We start from the raw sequence: 12,021 nt of genomic DNA on the forward strand, positions 1-12,021 counted from the left end.
GCCTATTCCAGTGCTCTGCAATGAAAAGAAATTCCTCCTCATCTTGAGGTGAAACTTCTTGTGTTTGATTTTAGGACCATAAATATTAATTATTATTAAACATATGACACCTTGATGATGTTAGATGATGAGACAAATGCACCATTACTGATAATGTCCTTTGTACCTCATGCTATATCAGAAGACAATCTAGATAACTGGACAATTAAAAATGCTTTATCTAGGGATATTTGTATTTTTATAGGAGAAAAACACAGGAATCTTAAAGCTAGTTACTGTCACAACAGACATTAACAAAAATATCAAAATCTCAGTAAGGCTGAAATAAAGTGGAAAGAATAGGGTGTATCTAACAAACAATATCACAACCATATATATGACAGAGGCTGAGACTCAGGATTTTCCAGCAGTCAGTAGTAATTGCAATAAACACAGACTTCTACAATTAGGGAGAGATGATGGAAATAATTCATCCACAATTAAAAGCATGCAGACTGGCAGAGGCAATTATAATAATACATATACAGTCAATATATTCACTAATTAAAGAGGCAAGATGGAATATGGATGTATTGGGAAATAACAGGGAAATGCATCCTATTCAAATGTAATTCAGTATTTGAGATATAATTCTTTGGAAGACTCCCCAGTTGGCAGCAATAGCCTAGAAATTATGCTGTATATTATATATAAACCACCCTCTGAGTGAATACTTGTATAGCAGCACCAGTAATCTCAGTCCCAGTTCAGAAGAACATAAATAGTTTGGCCTAGTTCCAAAAATATGGAGTATGTTTCTGATTTTCCTCTCATTGAGCATCTGTACAATTCTCATCAGGAATTTCCACTCTGGGGCATTCTAAAAGCACAAGAGACAGATTTTCTGATTTGAATAATTGCCCTTTAATGAGCGAAATAGTATCTTGTGGTAGCATTTGCCTGCTGCAGATTAGGAAAAGACAATGGCAACAGTGCTGTGCCATTACACTGTTCATTCAAAGTCAAAATAAGAATTATATCACACACCAATCCTCAAGATAGGTTCTGCTTGAAAACCCTGACCTGTGTTAGTATTTATTAAAATTCCTGGATTTCACTGATGCATAAGCATTGCAGAAATAATGTTCTTGATGTTATTGATGTTAAGGTCCAGTACAAACAGTTAAGAGGTGCATGAAAGACAGGATAAAAAAAAATTTAAAAAAAGTAAGATTCCTTGACCAGTATTTTCAAAAATTTTAGAAAGGACATACAGACCTTATAACATCATAAATATTGGTGGATATCTTTTAGCAATCTGGATCTTTAATGTATTTTTCAAGTTTAAAAACACCAGCTTTGGTATTTCCTGTCTATTGGTGAACGTGTGTCACTTCAACTCTCCAAGAATCAGTTTATCCAGTGAAATGCTCCTGAAAATATAGCACACTTTCATCTCACATGCATTTTCAAGTGGTTTTAAAGTGATGATTGCATGAGATCATGAGGAGATAGAAAATTATCACCATTCAGCTGCAGGAGTCATGCAGCAGCTGTACCTCCCAAACACATGAAGGATGAAAGGAGGCAGGGGATCCCACTAAGTCATGGAAAAGATGACAAGATCTAGCCATGCTTAAATCTCAGCTTTCACTCAATTTGCCACATTGTCTTACCCAGCTGTATCACTCAGGGTGTTAGGCAGCTCTATCACAGTAGAAACAATAATTACAAAGAAGACCTAACACAGCATGGAGAGGAGAAAAAGAGCAGGACATGCTGAAGAAGAACGTTGAATGCTATCTATATAGCTGGAAACTGATGCTGGAAAATCTTGTTCTTCATCAATTTCAGCAGAAACTTCCTTCTATTAGACTGAGTCAGAATTATGGATCAGGTTACATAAAAATTCTGGTCTTCTGATAACACACAAAATGCTTCAGGAAAATCTCTGTAAAGATTGACACTTATCAAAGCAGCAGCTATAACATGGAAGCACACCTTAACAAATTTTATTGTCAGTAAAGAAGAGATAGCATGAAGGGCAGAATTCTTCAGGAAATTCTGAGTGACCCATTAAGTAGAGTATGTGCATTAAATGTACATCTGTGCCTTTTCAAAGTTGTATCCTGGTCTTCACACTCCATGACGTCATAAGTCAGAACTTGGGGTTTTTTGGCTTAATCTCCCCATTTTAGTTATAAAAACAGTCCTCCTCCCCAAAGAATTAGTCAGACATATATGTCTTATGATTTAGTGAGGAAAAAAGCCCCAAAAACATGATGAGTAATAGTAACTCCTAAATTAATTCTTCAGAAAATCTTCTGATTTCAGTGTGTCTTTTCCAAGTAGGCTAACTATATAAATAGGACTGGCAGTGTCAGATCTGTCTTTTGGAGTTTCTTAAGTACTTTATCTTCTCAGTGTCAGTGAATTAAAGAAATTTTTCTCTGAGATATTTCTCTGATACATTTGAGAAGACTTTACTGGAAAGTTTACAAAGAAAACAGCTCTTCCTTATTTGAGAATAGAATAGCTATAACCATGGGGGAAATAGAGGAGTGAATTTAGTAAATCCATAAACCAGAATTCAAAATGAGCAAATAAAGGTACAATAGCCGGCAAATGTTTTGAATTTCCAAGGTAAAAAAAAGGTGGAGGATGAGAGTTTTCAACTGATATAAATCACTTTGCTTCTGCATGCTTGAGATGAACCATGACCATTATCATGCAAGAATCTAGTCCAACTTTTTTTAAATAATCTCTTTTTAAAATAATTAATTTTAATAATGTAAGAAATTCTACAATGAGATAGTATTTTAGGCTAAAGAAATATTTGGCCTATCTCTTGCAGTAGTGAATGGAGGATGGCCAGAAAGACAAAAAAAAAAATCCACATTTAGACAGAAATTTGAGGTACTTTTTCTTACTAGGAGGTTCTGGTATTTCCTGATCTGTATCGCAATACACACAAGTACATTTTCTATTTATTCATTGTTGTTTTCCTGAAAGTATTCTAATGCACATGTTGAATTATTGTTGAATACTCACACCATATTTTCAGAGATTACAGTTAGTAAAAATTATTTTCCTGAAAAAATATCTCTGAATCTCTGAATATTTGAAAATTTTAATATTCATTCCTTCATTTGCATTATTTTGCATTTACTGTCATTTAATTTCATCTCTCATTTTTATCACTCAGTCACTCTGGCTAGACTCTTGTATAACTCTCCAGAGTTAGGATCAGATTTGATTATCCCAAATAATATTGTAGTATTTAAAACCCTTGTGAAGTCAATGTTCATTCCTTTTCATTTCATGAGAAAATAACAACAGTTCGGCTGTAAAAATTGGTAACTTTCTTATTCTTACAATTTATATTACAATTATATCTATACAATTTACATATACAAATTATCATGTACTCCTACCCTCTTTATCTACCTGTTAAACATTTATTTATCCATAACAGATACATAGCAGCTTGGTGTCCTTCAGTAAGAAACAGCATGTAAAAGAAAATAACTAATGTACCTTAGTGGACTATAGACAGGATCTGTCCAGAAAGACACTGTTTTTCTCCATTACATTAGATAATTTGTTAAAATAAATATAAATTCAGTCACATAGAAAGATTTCTGTAAACCTGAAAGCTTTTCCAACTTGTTCACCTGTAAAAATTAGACTAAAAAAAGAATGCCACTATTCCATTCAAATATTAACCTCTTAGGCTATGATGGCAACACCTTCTACTGCAATAATACTTATCGAAAGCAGAAGTGTAATACATTTCTCAACCTTAATTTTGTAATAGTTTTCTTAGAAACTATAGCAGGGTTTAAATATGTGGTTGCACAAAATCTATAAAATCTAATCAGTTGGTAGAAAGTAAAACACCAGAAAATATATGTTTTGAATCAATAAGAATTGTTATACTTCGTTTTTCACTTGCTAACTAATTTTCACATTTAAATTACAGAAAACCAAGAAAATGTCAGCCAAAAATGTCAGAAGTACAATAAAACCAAACAGATGTTCTAAGGAAATGATTGTCAGGTTGAAAGCAGAATCATGTAACTTCTTGATGAATATATTCCTTAGTCTGCAGCCATTTCTGCAAAGAGCTGAAAGCACTGTTTTAAGGCTTTGCAAATGAGGGTGGTAAAGAGAGAAGTTCTTTGCTAGATTCATGTTGGGCATTCATCCATAGCTGACTGTGAAGCACTGCCACCAAGATGCTTTACAGCACAAAAATTTTTGAAGCTAAATCTGTTTTATGAACCTATTTTTCCTAAGGCACTTTCATTTCCTAATTTATATATTATATTTAAAATTATGTAAGATGCTAAACAAACACCTTTCCCTTGTCCTTCCTGCCACACTGACAGGAGAGTCCCACCCACAAACCACAGGACAAGGTGCACCGTGCTGTAGTGTAGGGAGGCTGGAATAATGTCAGCAGTTTCTGCTCTTCTTCTAATAACTCTAGTTGATTCAAGGGGTTTTTTTTTTGTTCAGTTTTCTTTTGTTTTGACAACTTTATACTATTATTTTTTGAGGGTTTTTTTCTGCCTGCAAAGAGCTGAACAAAACCAGCTCCTGGGTGTCTGGATGCTAGTATTATTTTGCCTGATTGCTAATCAAGAAGAGCAGACTGCTCATTTTCTCTAGAAAAGATTTTTTTTTTTTTTTTTTCTAAACAAAACTTAAGCTTTATAAGGAGTCATTAATTAATAACACAAAACCAAAAGCTTTTCCAAGCCTCATGGAATTTTTTTCCCACTATCTCTCCACCACAGAGTTCCTGACACCAGCACCAGCCAGACTGCGTGCCCTTTCACACCAAGGACAGGACTGTCAAGACAGCTTAGTTTCTTCATGGGCACCATGCATTCACAAACACTCATAACTTAGCACCTCCAGTATGCCTCTGAAGACCATGTTTTTCAGAGACTCAGCACTCAAAAAGCCAAGCTCCTGAAACCATTAAATTTGATGCTCCAATAATATCTGAGCTTTTCAGAAGTTCTGGCTGAATAAATCATAAATCCTGAATATGTCACTAGCTCCTTTGTTCCTTCACTGTTCTAGTACTGCTGTTTGCTGTTCTTTCCACTTCTGCTCTCACTCTCCATGGAAAAAATAAATAAATTTTAAAAATTGTCTTATTTGAAAAACTGAAAGAATAAAAGAATGAATCCAGTGAGACTTCCTCAACTGCAATAAACTGGGACCACCTCTTTTCCCTTTCCTTGCTGGAAACATAAGAGATAAAATAAGCAAGCAACTTTCTGAGTATATCTTTTCTTGTTTCCTTTTCACACCAAGAATGTTTCTAAAGATCTTGTTCTGATTTTACAGCTTAGAAAATGTAGAAATGCTGAGGGAGTTAAAGAGGAAATAAAAAACCACCATTTAAAAAAAAAAAAAGGTAAAAAACAGCACTGAAAGCCTAAAGTATGCATTATCAATTGCATGGCTTTTCAGAATGTATTTTATGAAACCATTAATATTTAACTCTTTTGGTTAAAGGTCCAGTACTAAAATAAATCAAAATCATGTGTTCTATAATTGTAGTATAAAATATGCTCACTTGCATCTCTCTGGTTAAGTGTCAGAACACAACCTGCTTCTTCCATGAAACATATGTTATGGTTCTCATCAGCAACACCCCACATGAGCATCACACTGCAGTTGCCAAGGAATAATCAATTGAAATTACACATATACTCTGAGCACTGGAATAGTGCCTGGCACACTCTGACTACCAACAGGGAAGACACCGCAATAAGTTCTGCTTTGGTGCATTTATCATAAAACATAGCGGCGGTGGCTTCTGCTAATCTATTAAGACACAGAAAGATATTTTAGAAAAATTTGCATGATTAGATCATTTAAGGAGTGGGTTTTTTACAACCCGATTAGTCAACATTCATTGTTGTTGCAAGAATAAAGTAAACATTTCGGAGATATTTTGTAATCCCAGACATTCTCCATGTGCAATTTAATTACTTGCATAGATAGTAATATTTTTTGCATGCTCAGAGGCCCATCACTTCATAGCATGCCAAGTAACACCCGGATTTATCCAAAGTGATAGCATTCATGGCATTCATATACATCTCAGAATTTGCTATTGCCACTGCTTGTCTACAGCTCTGGTCTACCCATGAAAAAATAGGTCCCTTGCAATGACTATCAAGGGATGGATGACTCAAGGGAAAGATTATAACACATGTGTAGCTGGATCATCTCCTTGGAGTTTTCCTTCCCTCACTCTTTTCTCTCCAAATTCTCATATTTAGTGTCATGTTTTACAAGTAATTATGAATCTGTCCTCCCTTAGATCATTCATCTGTACCCTGCATTGCTCTCTAAGCAATCCAGATTACACAGCACAAAAAAATAAGTGCTTGCTTTTACCATGTTTTTCTAAAATTATTGAATGTCCGCTGTCTCTTAATTTGGAAAGATGAATTACTGTTTTCTTTCACCCTTCTCCAAACCTCTTTTGATTTCAGAGCATGTCTGTATTAACTTTCTTGGTCCCTTCTTTTCCATCTGGTCGATCTGGTCCACTCAAACAACCCGGTAAGTGGGTAATCGGATCTGTGCATTTTAAATAAATTTTAAATAAATTAATTTTAAAAATCACTCAAGCTGCTTTTAAAGGAAATAAACTCTGCAGGTAGCGCTTATCATACAGTTAAATACCCATTGATTTCATATAACCTGCAGTTCAATAGAAGACATTTTAATAACAATTTCAGAGCAATGCATGGCTCCAGATACTCGAGACACGCACTGATCTAATTGCAGAAGCTGTTATCTGGGGCTCTATTCAGCTCGCAAGCAGCCATTCACTGCCTGTAGAATTACGGCCCCACTTACGCTGAACTTCAATCTTCCTTTTCTCATAGCAAATGTTTTGAAAGTGAAACCCACTTGACTAAATTAAGAAGACATATTTAGCAAACCGTCTTAATTAATAATCAGTCTGTAGTTTTACCCACTTGTGCTTACTCTGTATAATAAACATTTATTAAGATTTTCTTTTTTATATCATGAATGCTGCTAATGCGCTTTGAATTTCTCAGAGAAAATCACATGTAACATTTGGCTCCAAATTGCAAAAATCTAGATCAGGAGGTTCTGTGTTGCAGGTTCTTTGCCTTCCTTCCCACCAAAACATTCTGAATCCACTTGTTAATTTCTTTTGGTTATCAGCTTATTTGTATAATTTAAATACTACGATTTTTAAAATCACGTCTCAGAAATCCCTCACTTATTTAAGTAATTATGTATGTGAGTCATAATAAAATATATTTGTAAGCATGTTATTTTGATGTTCATAATTTATTTTATTATATACATAACTAAAAAGCAATATTTACCAATATATTGCAAAAGCAGCAAGTTCATGCAGTGTTTATTTACTGAACAGCTGAAGGGTTACTAGACATAAAAAGCAATGAATAAGTTAGCTTTTTTTTCTGTTTATAACTTACCAGGAAATGTATTTCAATTTATATAAAGTATATTAATTATTCAAAGAAATTAGGCATAGTTTCATTGTCTCCTACTTTCACTCAAATTCTAATACATTAGTTTAACCCATTTCAGTTAATATTAGTCTAAAATATTTTATTTATTAAAATCAAGAATTTTATTGAAATACTTTAAACACAGCCTTCTTTTTATTTCAATTTGATGATGCTTTCCATTGTATAGTATTTCTATGAATTAAAAATCAAAATACTCCGGTTCATATAAAAATCCTGATATATTCTGGACAAAAAGTTGATGGCAATACTTTAATTTCCTTTTTCCTTTCTGCTTTCTTTTTTTCCTATTCGCAATATAGAGAATTAAAACTTTTTACTAACCACATATCATGTGCTTTCAGTTCTCACTGCATCCCTGAGGAGTCCCTAAAGGCATCTGGGTCTCTTCCCTGAACTGTGACAGCCTGGCTAATCAGTGGGGACTTCTCAGGCTGTAATGTAATGCTCACTTATATCAACCATAGCTCTTATTAACTACTAGGGGCAGCAAATCTACCCCTAACCTTCACATTGCAAATATTTATTAAAAAAATTCACAGGACTACATCTTCATTATTTACAATCATATGAAACCATGATTGGCAATAAAATAGTTTGTACAAAATACTGAAGTACAAAACATAGAAAATAAGTGAGAAGTTTTATCAGTGCTCCATTATTGTCATGGTTTGACCAGGAAGAAGTGGGAATTCTGGGAAGCTGTGGTCAAACCAATGAAGGTTTTGGGTTTCATACTGACACCTGGTGTAGCCAGTGGGGTTTGGACACACCTCCGAGAATACACAGGGGTTAAAAGCAGGGCACTGCCCTGGCACTTCCTCTTTTGGACATCGTCGGGCGAAGAGTTCAGATCTCTCTCCCCCGCCCGGCCTGCTGCTGGGCGGGGGGAGGGCCAGCCATTCGGTAGGCCTGGGGCCTGGACAGAGGCGGGGGTTGGGGGGGCTCTCAAGGATGGAAGGGTGGGGGAGCCCCAAGAGACATCGGGCAGCCAGCCTCCCCCCCCCCCCCTCCCCCCAGGAGAGCAGCCAGCCAGGAGGAGAAGGGGGTAGAGAGAGCCCGGCCGGCCGCAGCAGCAGCACGTGTGGGAGTATTATCTCGTCCCAGGACAGACAGAGACTGAAAACTTTTAACCCTTTCTTGCATGACTGGGGCCTTACAAAAATGCTAATCCTCCTCGAAGCTGAATAAGAAGGGAGATGAGAGATGAGATGACTTGGCCCGGAGATTGTGGAGATGATTGGATGGGGAGAGATGATTTGGAGTGGCCTTTTGGCTGGACTTTTTCTTGTAGCCATGGACTCAGTTGTTCCTGTGACACAGACTGCATTTAGGGGGAGGCAGTGCCTCAAAACCAGGAGGGTTCATTTGTGAGGACCCCCCGGCCCCAGGGGGTTGGAAAAATATGGGGGGGACAGTTGTCCCAAAAGCAGAGACTGTGCCTTTTTGGAGTGAGACAAGGCATCCTTGAAAGACCACCCTAAAAGCAGCTCTGATCCATGTCTCGGTGGTGAGAGCACTGGGCATGGAAGGAACATGTCACAAGCGGCAAATGGACTTTCCGGGCGGTGCCGAAGTGACAAGGAAGCATCCGGGATTTCAGTGTGTTTCCAGGAGAAGCCTATGGAACAAGAAGGACTCCTTTCCTCTTCATGAACTGCAGTTTGAGTATACTAAAGTGTCGTGCTGGGCTGGGCAGTTGGTGTTTTTTGAGAGAATGTATTGGATTGGGAAAGTCAGGGAGTGGGGAGGAGGAAAAGTGGTTTTTGTAAGGTTTTCAATTTTTTTTCTTTTCCTTATAGTCTTTCCTATTTTTTCCTGTAGTTTTAGGTAATAAAGTGTTATTTATGTTTAAGTTGGAGCCTGTTTTGCTTATTCCTGGTCACATCTCACAGCAGACACCAGGGTGAGGCATTTTCATGGGGGCACTGGCTCTGTGCCAGGCTCAAACCATGACAATTATGTTCACCTATTTATTTGGGGTGCTCTGTGTATCCACCCTATGTGCTGGGCAAATTGATTATTTAAAAATAACAGAGGCTCAAAACCTCTTTTATCAGCCGGACATAATTCAGTTAAAGAGCGAGGCCTGGTACCCTTGTACAAAAGTAGGTATTGATTACTCGGTTAGACAAAGCCTCCAAAACTAAATGTCCTGTGGTTTTGAGAAGTGAGCCTACATGGCAACTAGACAATAAATGCTGTGCAACCAATTAGTGTCTTTTAAAAGGGCATTCCTAGTCCAGCAGAATCCTAACTGATAGAGGGAACTATGTGATCTCCCTGAAACCTTGGACTCACAAAATTATATAACCCAAAAAAGGACAAAAAATTTGACATTTTTGAGTTACAGTGAGATATATCCACAGTGCGATTATTTTTCTATCAGGCTGTAAAAGAATGAATAATATGTAGCCATGTTTACCTAGGTGAGTCATTGAAGCTCGTTTTTGCTTTTGGTTGAGCATCATAATTTGTCCTGGGTTACAATATAAAGATGTATTCTACTCCCATCCTCAAGAGCTGCTGAAACCAGGAGAGGCATTGTTTCTTCCTTGTCTCCTGTTAATAGGCCCATCAATGCCTTGCCACATAATGCGCATATGTGCATTATAATGCACATAATATCGCTGTGCATTATTGCCACAGCAATAACACCCTTCAGGCGCCATTTCTGTTTAATAGGCAATCAAGGAGCCACCACACAGCTCACAGAATGATTACAGCCCATTGTGAGGTGCTCTGCCCAGGGGGGAGGAGCTAAACATGCTCACCTGGGTGTAATCTGGGTTTTGGAGCATAGCAGTCAGACTTTCCGCTGGATGCCAAGAGAAATGGCTGTATTTTCCACTGGATCTGCAAAGGATGATTGCACCCTTTCTACAGGATCACTACTCCAACAGAACCATATTGGAACTGTAGCCACCAATCCAACTGAACTGCTACCAACACCCTGACCAACAGAGTGTCAGGTTGTATTCTGACTTTGTCAGGGGTTTTTCTTTTGTATTATTGCATGTATTTTGGCTTTCCTTTTCCCTTCTCCTAATAAATTTTATTTCTGACTTGGGATCTCTTACGGTTTTGCTTTCAAACCAGAACATAATTACAAGTGATTATCTCAGTCGACCAGGTATAAAGTAAAGACATCTCACAACTTTCCCTCCAACACGCTCAACCAAGCCAATGTTAGTCTATGAAAATTCTTTGGACAAAATAAATCCCTGAGCATTTTTAAGTCCATCTCAAATTCCAGTTAAACTCAACAAAATATAACAGAAAGTATATTTGATAATGTAGGCAGCACAGGAGTGTGTTAAAAATACTTTTTAGTACATTATTACCTATAACTTGATATTATTCTTCTCTTTATGAAAATGCAGAGAAATATTGTACTGTGGAAGTTTTATGAACACTTCTAACTCAAGTTTCAACTATATAACAAGGCAAGTAAAAATACTCCATTTTAAATTGAAAACTGGAATATTGCGAAGCAAAAATACTTTGTACTTTCATTTTCAATGCCTACTTCAAATGGTATATTTGGCACATTATATGAACAAATAATTTTCATTTTTTCCAAAGTAAGTATATATGTATTTATTTTGTTTGAAGAAATGTATTCTCTAAATAGGTTTATACAGTCCCAAAGTTGCTACAAATCATTTTAAGATACAAAGAAAAGGTGTTTTTTAATGACCTAATAACTACAGATGGAAATGGATATCAGGACAAGATAAAGAGCAGTTGAGAAAATTTTTGGCATAAGTTAGAAGTTGAAGAGTCTGGGATTTTCCTCTTGATTGATCTACAGATCCCTCTCCTCCCTCCCTGATCTTACACTACTTTTCACCCATTGTCTACCTCCAATTTATTTTATGGGTTTAGAAAAATACTCAGTAAAGGTATTGATACTCCATTTAAGTTTAGTTTAATTTCATAGAGCAAGGAGCAAAATATGTGTTAAAAAATATGGGGAATATATAAATTGTCCTGATTTTATGAATATAAAAATCAGGAGTGTTTTTTGTTTAGCTGGTTTTTTTTTTTTCTCTGCTTTTAACATGTTTTTCAAGTCTGCATCACACAGAACTGTTATGCTGTACCCATATTGCTGAGTACTTGAATACTATTTTGGGTATGTGAAACTTTCCTTGAACTTGTAATTAAGCATGCATATTCATAGCTGAGATTTAGGTTTCAGAGAAAATATGTCACAAAATGGATAATATTTTCTCTAAGATCCACTAAAGCACAAAAGTTCTCATAAAAGAACAAGACCAACATTTCACAATATTTTTAATGTACAACCATTTTTGAAGCTCTTGCAATTAACATTTCTACTATCTTACTAAAAGTTGAGCCTTCAGCCTTCTGGTTATGTTTGTTTTATTCCTTCAACCCTTGGACTTCAGAGGCAGTTTTACATTGAATTCATGAAGATTTCAGACCCAGGACAAGGTACTCATATTTAAAA

Source organism: Zonotrichia leucophrys, chromosome 1 (genome assembly GCF_028769735.1).
Source record: "Zonotrichia leucophrys gambelii isolate GWCS_2022_RI chromosome 1, RI_Zleu_2.0, whole genome shotgun sequence".
NCBI lineage: Eukaryota > Metazoa > Chordata > Aves > Passeriformes > Passerellidae > Zonotrichia > Zonotrichia leucophrys.